The sequence below is a fragment of the Dermacentor variabilis genome, chromosome 4 (genome assembly GCF_050947875.1).
Source record: "Dermacentor variabilis isolate Ectoservices chromosome 4, ASM5094787v1, whole genome shotgun sequence".
NCBI classification, from domain to species: domain Eukaryota; kingdom Metazoa; phylum Arthropoda; class Arachnida; order Ixodida; family Ixodidae; genus Dermacentor; species Dermacentor variabilis.
The window spans coordinates 66,729,788-66,752,947 of record NC_134571.1 but is presented as its reverse complement, the minus strand read 5'-3'; positions in this window follow the sequence as shown (position 1 = coordinate 66,752,947).

The window sequence follows — 23,160 nt, the reverse complement described above, 5'->3', positions numbered from 1 at the left end:
CCCTAGCTTCAAGAGTCACAGAGAAAAATAAACTAAGAACCTGGTCTCGCAGGCAAAAGCAAAGTTTCAAACTCTCTTCAGGCAGTTTCCGCATTGGGGCTGCATGGTCACGGTGAACTGATGTCTTTCTTTATGATCAGATGTTTTCTGTTTTTTTTTTGGCTGGAAAATCTGTCTAAGTCGTCCTTTGAAGACCACTTTTTTGTTTAACTGCAGAGCATACCGGAGAGCTTTCATCATCACTCTCGCTTATGCTTCTTTTGCTTCACTCCCTGTCTCTCTTTCTGAAGCGTGTTCTTAAGGTACGATTGAAATCTCAAACAGCATCTTCACTAGCAATAGTTGCACTTAAAAAGGCACCAAAGCGATTTCAAACGAGAATGTGTAGTTAGCATTGACAGCGCTTAATGGCGAGCTTGTTATCGGTTTTTCAATATCTTCCAGGAAGGTAAGTACACTTCTCGAAGCGATGGCTCTTGCTCTCACCTTGTTCTCGTGTTGCTGATCATCTTGAATTTCCATCTCCCGCATTCCCCGTGTTTTTCCAGGGTGCGTGACATTTAGGAGAGGAGCGCATGACAATGCAGAATGGAGCTTTTATATTAGTAAAAAAAACGAAAATATAAAGGGCTTTAGAATGGTACTATGCAGAATGCATACGGTTTTTCCAGGATGAGCTATGTCACGAAAATGCCATGTAATAGGATTTCGTAGTAAAAGTATATTACGAAGGATCCGTTGGATTTCGTAGTCAAATGAAAACATCATTGGACAGTAAAATGGTTGAAAAAGTTTAAAATAATCCATCGTCAAAACTCTACGCAAGCCAACTTTTCATTTGTCAATGGAATGATGAGAAAGATGACAGTTGTCTTAACTTCACACAGAGGCCTGAGACGTCCGAAACTTGTGCCAACCGTCAGAAATATGAGCAGTAAGCACAAGCTTCCATGCCGGATCTAAAATGAACTTGATTCCTTAAACACTCATTTTTCTTTGCACGTTTATGATATTTTCTCTCGCCTTCGGCACTTGTATTTGTGGTTAAGACCGGGCTTTTTGCGTAAAATATCTAAACTTGCACCTGAATAGGCCCTGATGCGGTAATTACTGCAGTCTTGTCACTGAGATTCGTTTACAATCCTCATGTGAAAAGTAAAAAAAAAATATGTACAAGTGCCTAAGCTTTTCGCAGTCAGTTCTCTCTACGAAATGAAATATTTTTATTATGTGTTACTGAGGTATTTGGATAAAACAAAGAGCCCTGAGGAAATTCTGGAAAATCTGTGCAACCTTTTGTAAAAGTATACCACAGATCGTGTCAGCTGTTAAACTGCACTACCTACAACCCTTCTCAAAAACATCCAGCCTCACTGAAAAAGACTGTTTACAAAACTTAGAAACACCTTGGCTCTGCCGGAGCAGTGCGCTATGCAATACTTTGTTTCTGAGTAATTTGTATTAGCTTTTAGATTTTACCCAAAGCAGTTTTATGAATTTCTCTAACATATTCACAAACCTTTCTGCTACTCGTGCTCGTGATTTTCACCAAGATGCGTTGTACGGTTGATCCGTAGCAAGTATTTATAACAAAACCATGAGAGAAATTGTGGTGAGATTTATGCTGACCCTTGCCAGCATAAATCCAACACAAAGCAAGAACTTTGACTTCAGTCATATAGAAGTCGTGTGTATGAAGAACGTGCCAGCACCTTTTCACACAAATTGAGAAAAAAATGTATATAACGTTTTTCTTATCACAAATGAATACGGCTAAGGAATAGGCGTAAGGGAGTAGGTGACATCATGTTTCTTTGCTGTTTATCGTTGTCCTCATTGTCTATATGTCTAGGTATCACCATGGATCTTAGGCGGCCTACCATTGAGCTCACGCACAAGTCAATTCCTCCGAGTCCTCACGCGCTCTGTGAAAAAAAAAAGCGGTTGTAATGACGCAAACTGGGCACACGCTTTTATTGTAGGGCAAACGTTAAGTTAGGCAGAAGTCCCTTACCGCAGCGTCTGACAAGGTACGCGTTCTAAAAACCCACGAAAGACGTCACTTCCGATCTTCAGCTTCAAATGCACCGTGTAATTAGTACCGCTGGATCTGAACCTATTTTACAAAAGCACCGTTCAAATGTGGCTGACGACCACAAAATTAGCAGTCGTGGAGCTGCAGTGTATGAGGGGTCATCGCTGGGGTATCTAAAGTGGCTTTTTAAAGCGTAGTAGAGGTTACTCAGTGGCGAAATTACGAACATTGTTTAATTATGGAATTAGCGCACATCTTCGTGCAGTAACGTCAGTGATAACGTGGTCGCGCTTGTATATATATATATATATATATATATATATATATATATATATATATATATATATATATATATATATATATATATATATATATATATATATGTGTGTGTGTGTGTGTGTGTGTGTGTTGTGCATTACATATATATCACACTTGGGTGTATGCTTATGACAATTATCGCCGCAAATTTTGCTCAGAGGTTTCTTTAGTGTGGAGCAGCTAGGATTGAGCCATAGCAATGGCGCATCACGCCCCTAATCCGTGCTTGTTGTATAACATAAACCACGTCAAATGGCTTAGAATGTTATTAGGCGACAGTATCTTTTGCACTTTTGATACTTTTATCTACATAACTGTGGAGACATTTACCTTGTATATTGTATGTACCATGTGTTCCTTACGTTATAGTCTTCCTGTGGAAACGTTGCGTAATAAGTCGTGGTGCATGTGTGAAAAGATTATTTCATACGTGATCTTGAACCCTGTATGATGTATGACGGAACCACTCAAGAGATAAGGAGTAGCCGGCGCCTTAAATTGTGCGCCAACATCTCCGTATAGTGTATCAATAAAAAAGATGACTTTCTGACGCTTGGCCTTCTCTGACATGCATAGAAAGTTGAATGCACCGTAATTTGCACATCACCCACTCAGAAGTTGTCAAAGGCTCGAAGTGATGTGCTATCGCACTCAGTATGACTTGCAACATGAGAGTGTCTTTTGTGTGTTAGTCTGAGCAGGCGCTGGAATGTTGCCGCACAGCTAGTGCCCGTTTGGCAGCCTGGCAGTGCCTACACGAAGAAATTGCTGTACGCCATTCCGGTTACTATTACCACCCTGTTTAGACGGAAAAATTGTGCTAGTCATTTTTATTATTTAGAGAACTGAGGGGTGTATGCCCGTGTTGCGACACATATTGAGCGCGATAGTACGTTGTGAATGCGCATTATCATTACTGGGTACTTTTAGAAGGTCCAACATTTTCAAAGATTGCCTGTTGCAGATAGCACTATTGTAACACTTGATCTAAATTGCTCAATGAGTCGGCCGTTAGTTCTATTAGAAATCAAAATGTATCATCATTTTATTAAACGAATTACACTAATTAACTTCTTATTGGATTACTTTACGGCGCATATCTAAATCTACGAATTATAGCCGGCGAGTACGCAAGGCGTATCCATTTTGAACGAATTCTCAGGACTGCACTAGTTTCGAGATATTAATCTTGAATTTTGAGTGTGTCCGACGAAATGCATTGGCGTTCCACTTGTTTTTTTTTTAAGAAAACGCTGGTTTATGCATTGAAGCACTAAAGTAACTCGAACATCAACGCATTTCCTCGGACGTTTTGATCATATAACAGGTGACACGTTAGCGACTCACAACCAAACAAGGCCAAGTAATAATGCGGTCTCGCTTAGTGACTAGAAAAAGTTGGACAGGCGAAATAATTGGTGAACTCGAGAAAAGATGCTCAGCTTCCATGTGCTTGGCCGAAAGTGAGCTCTGTGACTACGGCGCCGCTTGTTGGGCTATAAAGCCTTATATTTACACACTGAACCAGATTGGTGTGCTATGCATTCATTTCTTAAAGAAACTGATCGGAAAGTTTCTCTGTTCGCTTGCTTCTCTTCTAACCGGAATCACAGAAAGTTGTATTAAAAGGTCTGAAGAACCTATCACAAAACAAGCTTAAAAGGACCCGACCAAACAGAACGGGACCATATCTCCACGCTGTCCAAACTTCAATGGTATAAAATGTACTGCGCTTTTAAAAACAGAAGGAGCAATGAACACGAAAAAAATGTAAGAATCATAGAGGAGCTAAACAGGAAAGAGACATTAAAAAACTAAAAGGAAAGGCAAGCTGAGGCAATCCTCGAAAAACTCGGGTCTCGCAGTCGTTCTCTAGAGTCCTTTCCTTCAAAGAGCTCTCGACCGTCTCTTTCCTTTCTGTTCTTTCTTTTTCCTTTTTGTTATATAGCCCTTTGCTCAGATATCCCAGATGTGCATCTGGCACCACTATTGTAGTTCCGCATGCGTTGACACGCCGTGATTCAACCAAGTGGAAAACGAAAGACAGTCCTGGACAATCGAAGCGGCAGAAAGAGATGAGCAGTATAGACGTGGCGTGAAAGCGACTACAATAATCAAATGGAAAAGAAAACAAAAAGAAATTTAAAAAGCCACGATAAAGGACGGTCTACTATGTAGGAACTGCCTTGATGAAGCCCCCATTCTCCTTCGCCCGGTAGCAGCAGAGAAGCGACGTGTGTGCACATACATTGCCGCTACGCAGTCGATGAATGAGAGAGCATTTCAGTGCGCCCGAAAGAAAGTGCCGGTTGCCATGCGCGCCGAATCGGCACCGAACTCGTGGACCTCGCCAAGAGTACGCGGGCAAATGATGGGAAGCGAACTGAAGCTGACAAGATAGATATGGAGCTGCTGTATGTGCGAGGGAGCAACGAAGAGCCGGTACACTGAAACCGCAAAGAAGAATCGGACACGTGGAAACATTTTGGAAGCTATAGTGTCACATGCATTCGCGCAAAAAGAAAATAAAGAAACGAGAGTAAACCAATGAAAGAGGCTAGTGAGTGCACGTTCACGATTACACTGCACCGAGTTTTACCTGGCAAAGAACTACAAAGAGGGCAGCAAGGACTCAGACGTTCATCTGCGTCCTTGTTCCTTAGTTCGTAATTCTCTACAACGGTGAAACTCGGCGCAACGTAATCACGAAGAAAGCAGAGAAGCGGATTAAGGTGCATGCAGAGAACAAACAAAGTTTTGTTACTTTTTGGTCTATAGCTATTGCACCGGGCTAACTCTAACGAGTCTTGCCCTACTGTATTGCAAGCAGAGTGTCAAAGCGAAACATATCTTGTTCCGGATTTGTTCCTTGTTTTTTTTCTTGCTTCGGTTTACTGAAAACGGTCCAGTTCCAGTTCATTCAACCCCGGAGAATTAAAATAAAGGTTCAAACCGGTTCGAACCGGCTCAAGTTAATTTCGCATGATGAAAGAATAAAACAGAAAGTCAGCACAAACTTAATTTGTACAAACGCCCGATGCTGCTGGTAAGCTGCACTGAAAGATTACGTCTGTGTGTCCTTCAGAGGGCATGTAGTTGGAGCAAAAATACGTACGTCCAACACCAATGCTGTAGTCTATGAGAAGCGGTGCTTTATTAAGGAGAGAAACAGAGAGGGGAGAATATATTGAGGAAACGCAGAGAGGTCCTCGAGCGTGCAACTCTGCTCAGGGAGACAGGGATGAGGAGAAAAATGGTTAACTGTCGAGTAATGATGAGGACAGGCACTAGAATGCAACTATTGGCGATAAATTGATGGCTCGCTTCATCGATATGCCCAGTGGATGGCCCAGTAACACCTTTTATCTGAAGGGCTTCTTGTTAATTGCCGTTAACGAAGCGCGTCGGATGCTTGCAAACATTGTCTGATTAACACAACAACCAGTCTTCCCCTTGATGCAATACGCTGAAAATCATACTAACGGTGCTGCTACCTTTAACATCACGGGAAAACGGCGCGTATTTATAAATTAGGTAGCGTAGCTGAGCCACAAGTAGAGGTAATGCATGGCTGAACAGCTCCAGAAAGGGGGGCTAACCTGAACCGAAAACTGAGTTTATGCTTTTTGTTTCATTCCGAAGTGAAAAAAAGAAATCGGAACTTTCCAGTTCAGAACCGGTTGAAGAAAAGATAACGCTCTTGTTCAGTTTTCGGTTCAGTTCCAGTTCGATGCCTTGCTCGCAATGCTGCAGGAATACCGTAATGGCTGCAGGATGTCGTAGTGGCCTTATCCGTTATAGTGGCTGGCCTCTGTATGAGGGGTAGTATGAGAAACAAAGGAGGGAAAAGTGCCAGAGCATTTTGATAGCATTTATAGAACATTTATAGAGCATGAGAACATTTATAGAAACAGGGTACCCGATAGCTGTAGACACGTAGAAATGCACACTGCTAGGACCCCTGCAGCTTGGCATGACTACAGTCACGCATTCGTGGCCAACGCTTTTGCCGTACTGTAATGAAGCACTGTGGTATAAAGTTTGTAAACAGGGATGAGGTGCCTCAGAAAGGCTGGCCTTTCTGAGGCACCTTATCCCTGTTTACAAACTCTATACCACAGTGTGCTATTCCATCTATCAACCCCTTCCTTGATTTTGGACTGTAATGAAGCAGTACGTTCGAATCAGGGCCCAAAGTTGATTGTTCGTACCAATATTATTATCTACGTTTTCCAATGGTTTTGCTTCACTCATTTTTCTTTCTCTTTTTTCACAGACGTCTTTTACATGTACTCTTGAAACGACCCTGTCCAACCTCACCTTTGTCCAGATACACGCTTTGTTGCTTTTGCTTGAATAACTGCCGCTGACTTTTCTCACATATGTCTTGCCTGTTCTTTGCATAGCCTGAATGAATTCCGCTATTCGCTAAATTGATTCCGTTAATCAATCAATTTGGTCGACAGTTTTTCTACACGTTTTTAAGCATTTCCGTTGGATTTCCACTAGCTACCTCATGCAGCGTCGGGAATGACGACTGAACTTTACCTATTTGTAAGATGTGACAATTTCTGGCAGATTGTGAAAAAGAAGAAAAACTTCCAATGAAGGTGTAGTCATATCTTGCCTCCAGTGCTACTAGCACTCATTTAATAAAGCAAATTTTGCGCTTTGGTCGACAATGCAACGTAATTTTTAAATGACAGTAGCAGTCAAGACAGAACATTCTATCGGATTGTGAGTTTTCCGATCCGCCGTATAGGCTGTTTTAACAATGTGTCAAATAGCGATATATGCTCACAAGTGCATGGTTTTTTTTGATAATTTTGTGCGTCTAATATGAACTGCAATTTTATATTTCCAACCAGGGGCAGCTTCAATTGGTAATCGTTGACATTGACAAATGCACATTGACAAATTATTACGAGCAATCATTCCCATCTTGTGGGATTTTCCCAAGACGATTTGAGAGCAACCTCCAACCAAAGTTTGAGTAGCTTTCTGATCTCTTACATTGCAAACAACAACTGTGCAAGTGCCAATCTTCATTGCTTTAGAATATTGTGCAACACTTTACTTTACTGCACAGTACTGTACACGAACTGAACAAAGCACGTAGAGGTTCCTGAGCCAGCGGAACTCACACTAGGCCACCTCGCTTGCCCAGAAAAGCTTATCGAACGTAATTAGCAATTACGAGCAGTTTTCTGCATGCTTCTCTGAACTGACAACCATTGCCGCGCGATCCGAAAGGATGAAGTAAAAGATAAATTAGGTGATTGCTGCAATGAGTAAAAATAAATGCTCTGTGTATAGTGGAAAGTTACTCGTTTTCAGAATTGTGAACGTACGGCTTTCCCGCATAGCATAGGCATCGCTATGGGTTAGTATTGACGGCAGGGAATTTTCATATTAATTTATTTGCCTTATGTGAATTACAACATTTGGGAACCAGAAAAAAAATGTACATATATTGTATATCTTAATTTTGTTACTCACAGTACATATACTAAATATAGGAAATTATTACTTTCATTCGCGTCCCTTGAGGTCCATCTTTCAAGTTTCACATAACCATTCTAAAAACGTTGTCTGAGCAGTCATTACTACTATACATCCATGCAAAATCCCAGTGATCAGCTATAACTTTACGTATGACAGTATACGTTACGACAACTACGTCTTGAAATAAAATGTTCAAACTTAAAAGCACCCAAAATTAGCGCACTTTCTAGTGGTAATGAAAGTGTTAAGCCCAACCGTACGTACATTATGATACATGCGTTTGCGTTCCGATAAACGACGACTACTCAGTTAGCTTGATCTACCAATATTTTGCAGGAGACATGCAACCAAGCCTGATGTTTCCGTAAAATAAATCTGGTAGCATAGTTTTTGCTGGTCAAAAGCGGAAAAAAACTGAGATAAAGGCCGAACCTTTGCAGCTAACACCGGAAAACTCTCAAAAGAGGAGGACAACCCTGAAATGTCAATGCCATTCCAATATTCTTATTCTTTCCATAGGAGCCTCGGGATGCTGGTTCTCATATTTATGTGTTCTGCTCGATAGCTGGAAGAACCTGCTAACAAGAATTTCAGTTCGTGTATCCCAGACATATAACGCGCTTTGTCTCCGCTTCCTTTTTTGACTTTCCCACATAAACCAGTCGCTTGCCCAAACTTCAAAAAATTTCTGAACACGTCTTATTTTTTTTGAGATAGACATCTGCGAAGACGTAGTTTCAGAAAAAAGAACTTTCAAGGGATTTAAACTCGCGACCTCGCGCTTAGCAGCGCTACAGTATAGCCGCTAGGTCACTGCGGTCGGTATTTTTAGATATATTCGAATAGGGTAATAAGAGTTTTCACCCAAGCTAAAGCTTCTTCTTCAGGTATTGGAAAAAGAAACATACAATCTGGTGCAACACCGCATCATGCAGGTAACTTCGGTGAATTTACGTATATACTGAACGTCCTTCTCATCTGTGAGGCTTATAGCACGTGAAAAGACAAGGACGAAAGGAAGACGTGACACACACAGGCACACAGGCCCAAATCACTGCTTTACAGCTTCTGATCCGACATAAGTGGCTTTGCTTCACCCCGTTGTTGCCCGCCTTACATAAGAAACCCATTTAAAATATTTGCTACTATACACCTGCCGATAAAGCGTCGACTCTACAAACAGCAATGTAGACGTTCAACAAGGTCTGCGGATTTGGCAACATATCCGCTCTCGGTTTTCACCGTGTAAGTTGAAGAGTTACGAGAAGGCACCTCTTCTTTCTGTACTCCAATGCCGTTATTCCAGGCGTGTACTTGCCCTCTGCCGCTCCACGTGCTTCATACCCTGAAAAAAAGTGCTTGTCTGCGTACGCATCCACGAAACCCGCTTCTGAATTTCTTTCGTAACGCCCGGTACATGGTGGCATCATCCCTTCGCGCTTTCTTTAAGAAAAAAAAAGGAGGAGAAAAAGAGAAGACCAACAGAAAACCAGCATGTTTTAAATGAATGTAAGTCAGGCTTGCAAGATATAACAAATCTAATTTCTGTCCAAGCTTTATTCAAACAGTGCATCACGATGAGCTTTCAAGCATTACTAAGTGAGCCCCCAAAACTTTCTCTTCTTGTATGACAGCGCTCTTTGGTAACAACCGCTGGACGAGTAAAGGAGGAATGTGATGTTTGACGGCCACCATTTTTTTTTTTATTCATCGTTGATAGGTGCGACAAGCATTTTCACTTCTTGTTTTGCGACAAGCAAAACAAGAAGTGAAAGAAGGCGAGGTCATCAAATTCTCGTTAGCAGCGAGCAGAGCTTTGCTTTATCCACTTGTATTTTAAAAGACTTTCTCTTGGTCGAACGTACGATTCGTCTTTCATGAAAAATATTACAATTTAGAACAGTTGCTACAGCTGTGGAGCGGTATCCATCCCTGCCACCTTTGTGCGTGTGTTTCAGTTTTTGTTCGCTCGATTTCTTTGGAAGTTCTCAGTGTGTTCATTCACGCGGTTGTCTTAGACACAATCTAGCGATATAGAGATAAATTGATCAAAACATGTGCTATATCCTTTCTTCCGTTCTTTTTCCCGCAGGATGACAGAGTGTTCCGCCATAAATTGTTTTGCTGAGAGAAACACCCCCGTTGCCGAAACAATTAAGTGGCCTCGCTAATGACAACAACTGTGGCTTCTGCCTCAAACAAAGGTTGCAGGGGCGTCAGCATCAGTTTTTCAGGCTTGAAATAAAAGAATCCATAGAGATATTAATGGTTACAGAACGGCTTTAGAATGACTGAGAAAAAATTCCAGTTTTACTCTACAACAGGCAGACCGATCAGCGTGTGTGTGTGTGTGTGTGTGCGTGTGCGTGTGCGTGTGCGTGTGCGTGTGCGTGTGCGTGTGCGTGTGTGTGTGTGTGTGTGTGTGTGTGTGTGTGTGTGTGTGTGTGTGTGTGTGTGTGCGTGCGGGCGTGCGTGCGTGCGGGCGTGCGTGCGTGCGTGCGTGCGTGCGTGCGTGCGTGCGCGTGCGCGCTCACGGTTGTGAGCGCGCTCACAACCGACAATACGACAGCTCGCGGTTGTGAGCTGTCGTATTGGGCTATATTATAAAAATGAGTGCAAAGAAACAAACTATATGCAATACCCCTAAATTCTTGTCGCTTGTTCAATAAATATATAGAAAATCAAAGCCAGGCCCGGCATCAAGGCTAGTATTTCGCGGCTCATAGACAATGATTCCACCCTCTAAAAGCAGGAGTGGTGGCGTCGCAGTATGCTCTACGCCATAGACGTTCAGTCTGAGTGTTCAAGGTGAACGTGACGGGAAACAAGTACTAATGAGAACGCAGGCTTGACTTTCTGCCGGCAGTGAGTGGTCAAAGTACGTGTTCGACGTATGCGACCCTCGGCCGAATGCCGACGAGTGTGGTTTGCGTACGTGACCAACTTAACTAGTACCGTGTTATGCGCCGTACTGAAACTACTGAAACCGTGCCGATCATGCCCAGCCGTGATCTTGTAGATTTTCTTACTTTATTTATTCTTAAACACAGCTTTCGCGCTTAAGGTTGGCTTTGTGCCGCTGACTAGCCGTGCAGAAGAGGGTTGAGACTACGGAATGCTGTACTTTGTGTGTCGAGGAAGCCTGCATGGATTCGAAATTAAGCTCATTAGTTCAGGCGAGAAAGCGACAGCAGGAATAATGAATGTCTGGGAAGGCTCCTCAAATTGAGCGAGCTTAGAAAATAGAAAACCTTGGAAAGTCAACAACATCCCTCCAATCATATATGCTCCTTGGGTATCTGAGGGAGCTGGCTGAGAAGTAAAACAGTACCAACGAAGTTGTAGGCGTACCAGAACAAATCCCACAAGGAAAAGTACAATGGTGAAATAGCTTGCTAATCTGAAAAATAATGGAGACATAAGGAATCTAATGGTTATGAGCAGCCGAAAACACGGAGGATCAAGAGCAGTTGGAAATGCACATGCACGAAATAAGTCATGGCCCGCGGAATCGGATTCCTCATTAATAAGGATGTACATGGTAACATACAGAAATTCTATAGCGTTAACGAGAGGGTGGCAGGTCTTGTTGTGAAACCTAATAAGAGGTACAAATTGAAGGTCGTACAGGCCTACGCGCCTACATCCAGTCATGATGACCAGCAAGTCGAAAGCTTCTATGAAGACGTGCAATCGGCGATCGGTAAGGTCAAAACAAAGTACACCATACTGATGGGCGACTTCAATGCCAGGGCAGGCAGCAAGCAGGCTGGAGACAAGTCAATTGGGGAATATGGCATAGGTTCCAGGAATAGCAGGTCAGAGTTATTAGTAGAGTTGGCAGAACGAAATAATTTGCGGATATTGAACACATTCTTCCGCAAGCGGAATAACCGAAAGTGGACGTGGAGGAGCCCGAATGGCAAGACTAGAAATGAAATAGACTTCATACTCTGCGCTAACCCTGCCATCACACAAGATGTGGACGTGCTCGGCAAGGTGCGCTACAGTGACCATAGGAGGGTAATATCTCCAATTAGCCTAGACTTGAGGAGAGAACGGAACAAACTGGTAGAAAAGAAGCCGATCAATAATGTTAGCGGTAAAAGGGAAAATAAAGGAATTTTGAATCAAGCTAAAGAACAGGTATTCGGCTTTGCCTCAGGAAGAGGACCTCAGTGTTGAAGCAATGAACGATAATCTTATGGGCATCATTAAGGAGTGTGCAATAGAAGTCGGTGGTAACTTCGTTAGACAGAATACCGGTAAGCTACCGCAGGAGACGAAAGATGTGATTAAGAAACGCCAATGTATGAAAGCCTCTAATCCTACAGCTAGAAATGAAATGGCAGAACTTTCCCAGTTAATCAACAAGCGTAATATAGCTGACATAAGGAAGTATAATATGGATAGAATTGAGCACGCTCTCAGAAACGGAGGAAGCTTAAAATCAGTCAAGAACAAACTAGGAATAGGCAAAAATCAGATGTATGCGTTAAGATACAAAGCCGTCAATATCATTACTAATATAGATAAGACAGTTGAAGTGGCAGATGAGTTCTATAGAGATTTATACAGAACCAGTGGAACCGACAATGATAATGGAAGGAGGAATAATCTAAAGAAATTTGACATCCCAGAAGTAACGCCGGAAGAAATAAAGAAAACCTTGGGAGCTATGCAAAGGGAGAATGCAGCTGGGGAGGATCAGGTAACAGCAGACTTGTTGAAGGATGGTGTGCATATTGTTGTAGAAAAACTGGCCACCCTCTATACGCTATGCCTCGCTACCTCAAGCGTACCGGAGTCTTGGGAGAACGCTAACATAATCCTAATTCATAAGAAAGTGGACGCCAAAGACTTGAAAAATTATATACCGATTAGCTTACTGGCCGTTGTCTACAAAGTAGTTACTAAGGTAACCGCAAATAGAATCAGGAACACCTTAGACTTCTTCAACCAAATGACCAGGCAGGATTTCGTAAAGGCTACTCAACAATAGACCGTATTCCCACTATCAATCAGGTGATAGAGAAATGTGCTGAATGTAACCAGCCCTTATATACAGCTTTCATTGGTTACCAGAAAGCGTTTGATTCAGTCGAAACCTCAGCAGTCATGGAGGCATTACGGAATCAGGGTGTAGACAAGCTGTACGTAAAAATACTGAAAGATATCTACAGTGGCTCCACAGCCACTGTTGTCCTCCATAAAGAAAGCAACACAATCCAATAAAGAAGGGCGTCAGGCAGGGAGCTACCATCTCTCCATTGCTATTCACAGCACGTTTACAGATGGTACTAGGAGACCTGGATTGGTAACAATTCGGGACAAGAGTTGGGGACACCTCAGCAACTTGCGATTCGCTGATGATATTGCCTTGCTTAGTAACTCAGGCGTCCAATTGCAATGCATGCTTAATGACCTGGCCAGGCCAAGCAGCGGGGTGGGTCTAAAAATTAGTCTGCAGAAAACTAAGTCTCGAAAGAGAACAGCAGTTTACCATTTGTTACAATACAATACACTGAGCAGTATACATAAGTGCGCAAATTTTATTCGTGCAAGGAGAACAAACATTCGAGAATAAAGCCTACGAGAAAGAAAGCGGTCCTTTAACGACTTGTAAACAAAATTGTTGGTTTACTTCTCGTTTCGTTCGAATTTTCGACCTGCGGCAGCGCGAAAATGACTCATTGTCACTCTCCTCATTCACTGTCGCACAGCGTATGGCGTGAGGCCGAACCTGACCCGTGAAGGCGGGAACAAGACTGCGACCAGCTGTTTGCACAAGCGCGTGTGCCCCCACCTTGTCGTGCTGAGCAAGACACCCACCGGCCGCGGAAACCAATCAAAGGAGGAGCGCCTCTGGGTCGAACACCTCGTCGCAGGGGTCAGTAACCAGCCGCAGTCCATACGTAGCATACACGTGTGAATCCTACCGATATTTTATGCGCCTATTATTTCTGCGTTACATAGCAGTAATTCGACATCGTTGCAGGTCTGCCTCCTCCTTACAGAATTTGGCAAGGAATCAAATACATTAATAATAACGACATTGCCGTTGCCAAACACCTTCCAAATAAATTCTTCAACACTAGGCACTGTCAAGATAAGTAAAATATGTATTTTTTCATAAAAGAATATACTAGTATGTCTAAAATATTCTGCCCGAAATAACTGATATCAGTGCTTCCATGTTTTCTGCCTATTTAATAAGAAAGTATCAGACGAACTTTAGAACAATATGAGTTTGAAACCAGCGAAGCAGTGAATGCCACTGATATGAAAAATGTGAAGGCCATGAAATGAACAAGTTGAGGACAAATATTTTAATGAAAATTTTTTAACCTCCCTTCCATTCTCTCATTTCCATCTCTCTTTCTCTGTAATTCAAGAACCTTGTTTACATTTCTGTACATATGCAACGACCAGGCAAATATCTCAATGACTCCGTGTTTTGTTACAATGTATTGCTCAGGAGCAGCTGTCACCAGTCGTGTATTGTGATTAATTGCACCGAAATTGTAATCACAATAGAGAGCACGTATAAAAAGACGGAGTTCGGCAAGATATATGAGGGTGAGTCACATGAAAGTGAGCCATTGCGAATATATAACGAACGGAGTACTTCATTTAAATGTAGTCTCAATGATCATTTATACATTTGTCCCACTGGCTGACGAGTCACGTGATTCCCGTCTGACTCCTTGGGTTGCTGTTTCAGAAAGTCTGACTGGCTCTTTCACATTATCGTCCGACACGAATCTGGTTCCCTTGGGCTGTTTCTTCAAATGCTACAACATGTGAAAGTCGCAAGGCGACAGGTCTGGGCTGTATGGCGGATGTTGCCGCGTTTCACACTTGAACTTTGCCAGTTTTGTATTAACCACATTAGCGACGTGGGGACTGGCATTGCCGTGGAGCAAGATGACCCCATTCCTCAATTTCCCACGTCATTTGTTCTTGATTGCCACACGCAGCCGATACAACGTTTCAAAATATCGGAAACGATTGATAGTTTCTCCAGACTTAGCAAATTCCATCAGTAATGGCCCCTGACAATCGAAAGAAAAGTCAACATCTTCCTGGCAGAAATGACGGCCTTTGCTTTCCTTGGAGTGGTGAATTCAAATGTTTCCACTGTAAGCTTTGCCGTCGTGTATCAGACTCGTAGTAGCGGCACCATGATTCGTCGCCGGTCACGATCGATTGCATACAAAATGTCGCCACCCTCATTGGGATACCGGATTAGATGAGACAAGGCAGGGCCGAACCTCTGCGTCTTCTGGCAGTAGTTCAAAACGCTGGGCATTCATTGTGCACACAAAAGCCGATAACCGAGATGTTCGTGAAAAGTGATATGACCTGAACCGTGACTGATGTTCGCACGCCCTGCCAATTCATCGATGCTTATCCGCTGTTCTTGTCTAAACAGCCTTTGCAACTTTGGTGGGGGGATTGCACGGGGGCTTTGGCCCGGTCTTGGATCGTCTTTGCAACTTTCACGTCGTTTGAACCGCTTCCTGCAATGCTTCGCAGTGGCCAATGAAATTCTGAAATAAAATCAAATGAAATGCAGTGTTCAACGTACATGGTAGCCATACGGCAACTAATTTCTTTTTGGGAAACATCTTCAGCAGTCAACAACCTCACGACACCACGCTGTTCAACTTTTGGAGCGTTCATTATATGACGCAACCATGTTCAACCCAGTGTATGAGAGCATTAAATGACATCTATCCTACCACTTGCATGTCACTTTTGTAAATCAGATGCCTATGTGCTATGCGCATGCCTCGCAAATAATTAACCGAACCATTATTGCACGAGGTGGGTTGGCTCACTTTCATTGACTCGCCCTCATACATTAGAAAGACACAATGCGAAGACACAATGGAATCTAAAAAAGCGAAGATACAGCTTAATAAAGGGCAGAAAAGTGTCACTGGAAGCAAATTTCACCGCCTGTATACACAAAACTTCGCAAAAAGATACGTATACGTTAAATATACGTATAAGTCTCGAATAAATCTACTTATCTAAGAAAGGTTCACTGTATATAATGCGTTAAAGAAGGCAAATAAACATGTTCCACATATACAGATACACAGATCACAGCCCCTTCTGCCTCCACCTCCCTGATGTATTGCTCGCGACAGGAAGCGGCGCGCTTTCTCCTCGCTTTTCTTCCTTGCACATACAAAACTAAGGCACCATCGTCGGCTCACCCATGGCACCCCACTCCCCCTACGCTTTCACTCGCACATACAGCATGCGGCGCGGTCACGATGCTATCGCCCTAGGAATCAGGGCGACGGTGACGGCAGGAACACGCCGGTAGTGTCCATATAATTACCATCGCAACAACAAGAGTATTCTGCAATTGAAGTGTCCAGTGGCCCATTAACTTCCGCAAAAGAAGTAACCAAATCGAACTTTCACCATGAGACAATTCGCGCCACCGCAACAAAGTCTTTTTTATTTTGTGGGGCGGGTGCACCGAAATGAAAAAGAAACGCAAACGAAAGCATGTTGGCCACAATCGAAGGCCTACATTGGGCACCTGATGGGGCTACTGAAGGGATGTCGAAGAAAACGGAAGACGCTTGGTCCACATAGAACCATACGCATACTGCTCGGCATCTTACACCGGCGAGACAAGACTTTCCGGGGAGGTCGCGCTCAAGTGAACGCGTTGCAATCCGTCGAGTACCCGCAATGATGGCGGCGGGCGACAATGCGTTGGTTCTTTTTCTCGCCTGCTACCAGAAAGCGTCCAAAACTCAGCGAGGCGGAAATGCTCTCGGCCAGAGAAAAATGAACGTGCATCGAAGTGCGCGGCGTGGTAGTCGGTGCAAGACGAGAAAAACGCTTGCGCTCTGGCTGGTTCCGGCATCCCGCGGGTAGCGAGAACAAAAACAAAATTGAAGGGGCTCAATGTGTCCTCGAGGAGAAAAGTCAAAGTAGAAAAATAACTAACAACGTAGTTACCTTTGCTGGCTTTAGTGTCTTGGCATGGATACTTTGGCGCAGGTGAAAAAAAAAAGTTGATCTTGTTCTCTGTATGGTATGAAGAACTTTATCTAAGTCCTTAGGGATCAGTCTGGGACTGATGCGGGCCGCTCCCACTTCGGGACCGAGAGGCCAAGCCCCTCTGCCGTCACAAGGGCCCTCTGGACAGCCCTGAATTGGTCCGCCAGCACTTCACTGTGAAGCATCCGCTGCCACCACTGTTCACCTTGAGAACCATCACCGGCCAACGCCAACCAGCGCCAAAGCATGTGTTCTAAATCGAGCAAGCCCTCACACTTACTACTATACACTGGAACACTGAAGGCCGAATACACACGTTTCGTGCTCAAGTTCGCCAGCGCGATGTTTGTCCATCGTGTTCGTCGGTTATTAATGGGCTCTAAACACGCGCCCTGACGCTCTACACTTCGCAACCGAGCAGTGAGCTTTCACGTTCAAACGCTTTCATCTAACAGTAAACCGGGCAAAACTATAACGCCTGGCTACAGCGGGAAATTGCGCGTGATCACGCACAAGTTTCTCGCTGAGTGCTATAATGCCCTCGGGTCCGCACGGCCAGCTCCATATGCATGTATAGGTGCGGGCGTCGCCATTGTAACTACGCGTTCACTCATCCGTGCACCGACGCAGTTCTGCTCAGGAAGTAGGAACTGGGTAGCGCATTCCCTTTCTTCTTGCTGTTATGTGACAATTGGGAACGTTTATGTGCCCACGCCTTGTATACACAACGCTGAACCTCTCTGGGCTGAAAAGGCATCTTTCAGCGGAGTCATTCCGGCCCCTGGATCTTATATTATGTCTTCAGCCTTTACCTCCCAAGTTTTTTCGCAAAATAAAAGCAATAAAAGGAAAAACTTATTTAGGAAAATTATAGCCGTATTACGCCGGGATTTAAAAAAAAATATAGTTGCGGTTTATACCTTGGTATTTACACGTATATGAATGAGATACATTTAACTTGAAAATAAGAGTGGAAAGCGATAGCGTTCAAAGACCCCTTACTGCTAAGGCCTCTGTTGAGAAGTGAGTTTTTGAGAAAAAGGTGATTTGGCACTACGAGCACCGCGCGCCGCATATTACTTTAAAATTTAGCTGAGATGCTCACGGCAGTGCATGCTGTCCGCCCACTGTTTTTTCGCCGAGCCCTACGGGTGGTTCCCGACCCCTCTAAGACCCCGAATCTTCTGAACGCCCCAGAAAGTACCCTGAACACGCTCAGCACCGTTATTTCCACATCGGTACTTTTCGAAAAACGTTGCACCTGAGCATTTTGGAAAGGCATACGTGGGATTCATAAAACACAGCTATCCGTTTACTCCACAAGACTAACTCATTCCGCCATTTAGGATTGATGACATGCGGGCAAATTTGTGGGTGCCGTTGTGCAGGGCATCTCCGGCTAGCGACAGGAACTTTCGTGGGCACGATGTTTGTACGTGGATAGATATGTCATTCGCCCAGTTTCAGCGGTGATAAATTTCGTCCTGTAGATAATTTGAAGCAGTGTTTGTACGCGAAATTATTTTTGACGTGCAAGAATTGGGATAAAAAATAAACTGTGCTTCCTTAATGTCATCAGCTTTTGGTCTAGCTGTTGTATGAGCAGATTGCTTTTTCTTCGGTTTAAGAAGGCCTATTGGCAGCTTTAGTACCACAGTATCACACTGGTTTGCTTACTAGTTTATAAGACATATGGCACAAATGCCTCATATGAAGACGATTAAAGCAAAGAAATGGTTACCCTTTAAATGAGGAGTAAAAGAAGAATACATAGTTTGTATTTGATGCCAGAAGGCTTAGGTGAGATCACTACACCTTGCTTTGTGGACATATTTCAATATTATGGCAGGCGGATTCACAAGTAATGAATAATGGCAGCTGAGCATGCGAAATAAAGGTAAGGAAATGTTAATTTGCGCTACAATACGAAGTATCATGTTGCTAGACATAAAATGCCTCTGATTAAATATAGACTTTTTGGAGTATTCCTTGGTGTACGTTTCCCTTTGAAAGTAGCCCAACAATTTCAGTGCATATTGATTATTTCCTTTTTCTTCACACGTTTCCATCATACTTGCGTGCCGTATTTCCGAATGTTCAATATACTCTATCTTCCTTGAAACATGGCTGAGCAAGTTTACATATGCCTCACAGACAGTCGTATTAAATGAAAGGATTCGCTTAACTTCTCAGCTGATAATTGCGCACAGGAATTTTCTGTCGCGATAAAGATTGTTGCTTAGCTGTATATTCAACCCGCCAAAATCCTGCTCTCATAAGTGCATTCTACCCTGAACGGCTACTATTTCAATCCTTCCTGGCACCGCTTCCTTGCCAAATTACGACCATTTCCCCCTTTTCTCACTTTACCTGCAGCATGCTCACTGCGGCGCACTCACTTGAAATGTCTTGACTTTCCGGGACGTTTCAACAGCAAAATGTTTCGGAGACCAAATCACTATTACAAAATAGAAATTTCGTGAATTATTTGTGCAGCAACAATACGTTCTTTGCTGTGATTCAGCTTCCTCGAAAGAAACAAGTAATGATAACTTCAACACATTTTTTTTTCAAGAGTTGCTCACGAGAACCAGTTAATATAGTCATAATAGGTGTGAGTATGTGATATAAGAGAGAGAACTTGAGGGAAAGAAAGAGAGGTTAGCCAGTGTAGATTTAATATAAGTGTCGATGCGCGACTGAGTCCCCCGAGCAGAAAAAAAATGGACTCCAAGAAATGATATACTCTGTATTTAAGAAACGGTGTCTTCAAGAGCGAGAAGTCGAAGGAAAGCTATATAACAAGTAATGATAACTTCAACACATTTTTTTTCAAGAGTTGCTTACGAGAACCAGTTAATATAGTCATATTAGGTGTGAGTATGTTATATAAGAGAGAGAAATTGAGGGAAAGAAAGAGAGGTTAGCCAGTGTAGATTTAATATAAGTGTCGATGCGCGACTGAGTCCCCCGAACAGAAAAATATTAACTCCAAGAAATAATATACTCTGTATTTAAGAAACAGTGTCTTCAAGAGCTGGAAGTCGAAGGAAAGCTATAAGCAGAACCAAAGACCTCTGAATCTGTCTCGAACCTACTCGACCATATGTGGAATTAAGAGTAAATAAAAACGGTAAGCGATGTTTGCGCTGCGTCCTCCCCATTGCACAACGTTTAGAATAGAGACAAATGTGGTTCTGAAAACTAACGTCGCCATTAAACCTTGCATTCCGTTATTGCAAGGCTGTGCAATGACGGCCAGAAGCCATCATATTTGAGCCGGGAGCTCCGGTATAGGCAAAAAAGCGCGATTTGCAACCGACGACCATGTATGACGTGACACTGAAGATATATTTTCAGGTGGCATTGCAGGGACAACTGCAAGCATTCTGTCAAACACCAGAAAAGCATGTCGCACTAAATTCTGAGCGTTACAAGACACAGCATCTTTGATCATTCTTTCGGCTCCTCTTTGTTCCTGCACAAAGACAGAGAGGAATCTGCCCGGTCTGCGGGAAACGCAAGCCTCAGAGAGACGGCGCTGTCACAACTTCGCGACACCGTGACGAGTTATCTTGCGACGGCGGTACGCGTGCCAGTTCAGACAATAGCGGAGAAAACAAGAAAGCAAACTGAGAGCTCACGTCAGCAAGACAGATATTCGACTGGTATGATTTCCTCACGAACGCTTGCACCGTGTTACTTCCCCCTTTTTCCTCCCGGCAAGAAAGGCTGGAAATAAAGTGCACTTCGTTAATAAGTATACATGTGCAGCGAGCTTGTGTGCCAAAGATCAAGAACGTACTCGCTAATCTAGACGCTCTTTCGTTCTGTGCGACTTCCATGCGTAACTAAGGATAAGGCTATGAAAACGATAACTTATACTAAGTGCAATGCCAGACATGTACTCATGCGAAACAAAGGTTTCAGCGTTGCTTACTAAGTTATTAGAAAGAAACGAGGCACAGAGCATAAAAATCTTGCATGACAATCGGTGTGAAAAGAAGGGAGCTATGAAGCCGCTGAAAAAAATAAATGTACCATGCTTTGCATTCCTGCGAGAACAACCACCTTAGCTACAGCCCTACCTAACGCGTCTTTGTTCGTTAACACCGCCATCAACTGGAGGTGAGGGCAAAAAAAAAAGTACCTCATCACTGGTCCAATGTACCGGCTGGATTAGCGGTTTCTCGGTTCCAACAAATTACGTGCCATTCGTGCTGAACAAGAAAGGTAAAAGGTAAAAGCCTAAAAAAATGATTCGAGAATGGTTTCGCCGCGTTCGTTCGAACACAGACACTTTAAAGCGTTAGACTCAAGTTTTAAATTATACATACAGCACTGCTTGCGCAAATTGACAGAATGCTCTGTACGACGTGATAAGCTTTAATATAGAAACTGATTGTGGCCATTTATCCAAGGACAAGCTTATCTACAACGAATCTTACTAAGGCAGCGTTCGATCCATCTGTAATAAACTTCAATCCATAATAGTATTAGACGCTCTCAGAAAGAAAAGCAGGACACCTTCTTTTATCGCAAAGATGTTTCTGTGCGATCCCTGGAACAACCATTCGTATGCCACTCTGCAGGAAGCGTGGCTTGAAGACGAAGGTTCCAGCAGGACAATTGATTTTTATAGTTGTTTCCAGAATATTTAGTTAAATTTATAATTATTTGGTATTTTCTATTGCCTTATTTATTTCGCAATTCTCAGTTGTTTTCTAGAAATTACTAATCACCTTCCGATTCTATTCGCATTTTGGCCAATCCTCCATAGTGGTTATGAGCCAATAACAGAACACAAACAAATAAACAAACATACAGCCGACGGGAAATGCTCTTTTAGTTATTAATTTTATTATCAGGTGTGCTTTTTTATTCACAAGTGCGGAATTGGAAAGAATTCGAGCTATTTTTTTCTTTTGTGCCGCCAATGCCCAGCAAATTTGCAAAAAAATTTCATTACTTTTCACGTACAGAAAGCAAATATGTGCCCCGTCTTTGCAGTACCGTGCGATAAAATGGTCATCCCGGGACTTTGTGCCGTGACGCTTTCTCTCGTTTCCGTTTCCGCAGCGTGTGTTCGTTCTTGCAGTAATGTCTTCCATATTCCATGTGATACAGCACCGCTCCTTTTGCGGACACTGCAACTATGTCAACGCTGCGTCTCAAAACGCTGCATCTCTTGTGTGTGCTCAGGCGAGAAATATCTCACTATTTTTAATTCATTTAAGCACCAGTCTATCTAAGCATTGCTTAAACAGCGGTCAGAATCGACACCTGCTGATGTTCCTTTTGAATCTTCGCAACATAGAGTTTCGGGATGAGCGTGCACCCACATACTCCCGATGTACTGGTTTGCACAATGAAGAAGCACATGCAAAACCAAGAAGCTACCGAAGCGAGATTCTCGCCACACTGCTACTTATAGCAGAAAGGCTAGATTTCACGAACACCATTTTAGGGAGATAGGCTGGTGGAAACCTGCATATATAGGGAAACGTCCAAGGTATAGCGCTGCTGTCAATTATGGCAAGGCATTATTCCACGGAAGCCATTGCCACTGACAGCAGTGCGCGAGCATGTATATTCATTTGTAGCGTGAACAATCTGCGATTGATGACTTCTTCAGACAGTGAATTTCTGGGTAGTGGCTTCCAGAGTCGTCGGCGGGGAGGAAACAGCCTTGGGGATATTGCGTTCAAAGGGACGGCAACTGAAATTGCACCTCTGCCATATCGTAGAGACAAGAGCTGGAATCGGAAGACTCGTTCGTCGCTAGAGTCTTTAGAAGGACTGTTTGTTGGGCTAGTTCGTTTTACATTCTATTCTGACTATTTTAACTTAGGAGAAAGTTGCGAGCGCCACTATACTGGCTGTCGTCCCTGTCAGTTTTTTTTTTGTGTGTGTCTATCCGACACTCCGCCCTAAGTTACCATAGTCCGGTTGCTATGGTCAGTAATGTTCCCGTCCCGGGTCTCCGCTGTAGAATGAGAAAGAAGAGAACAACCGACACGTAGACTGCAGGACTGATCACGAAGCACGCGCCCTGCGCACATCTTTATTCTTCGTTTTTTTTGGCTCTCTGATGTAAGCACCACCTGACACTCTAGCCGAGGTGGGCGCTACAGATGGATCTGTGCACAAGAGTGCAAAGTTGGTCTAGTCAGCTAAAAAAAAAGTGCAAAAAGGACCACAGAAAGATGGATAACGCAGGCGACTACTGCATTATGAGGCAACTGCAGCGATTTCATGGTGTGGTCTTT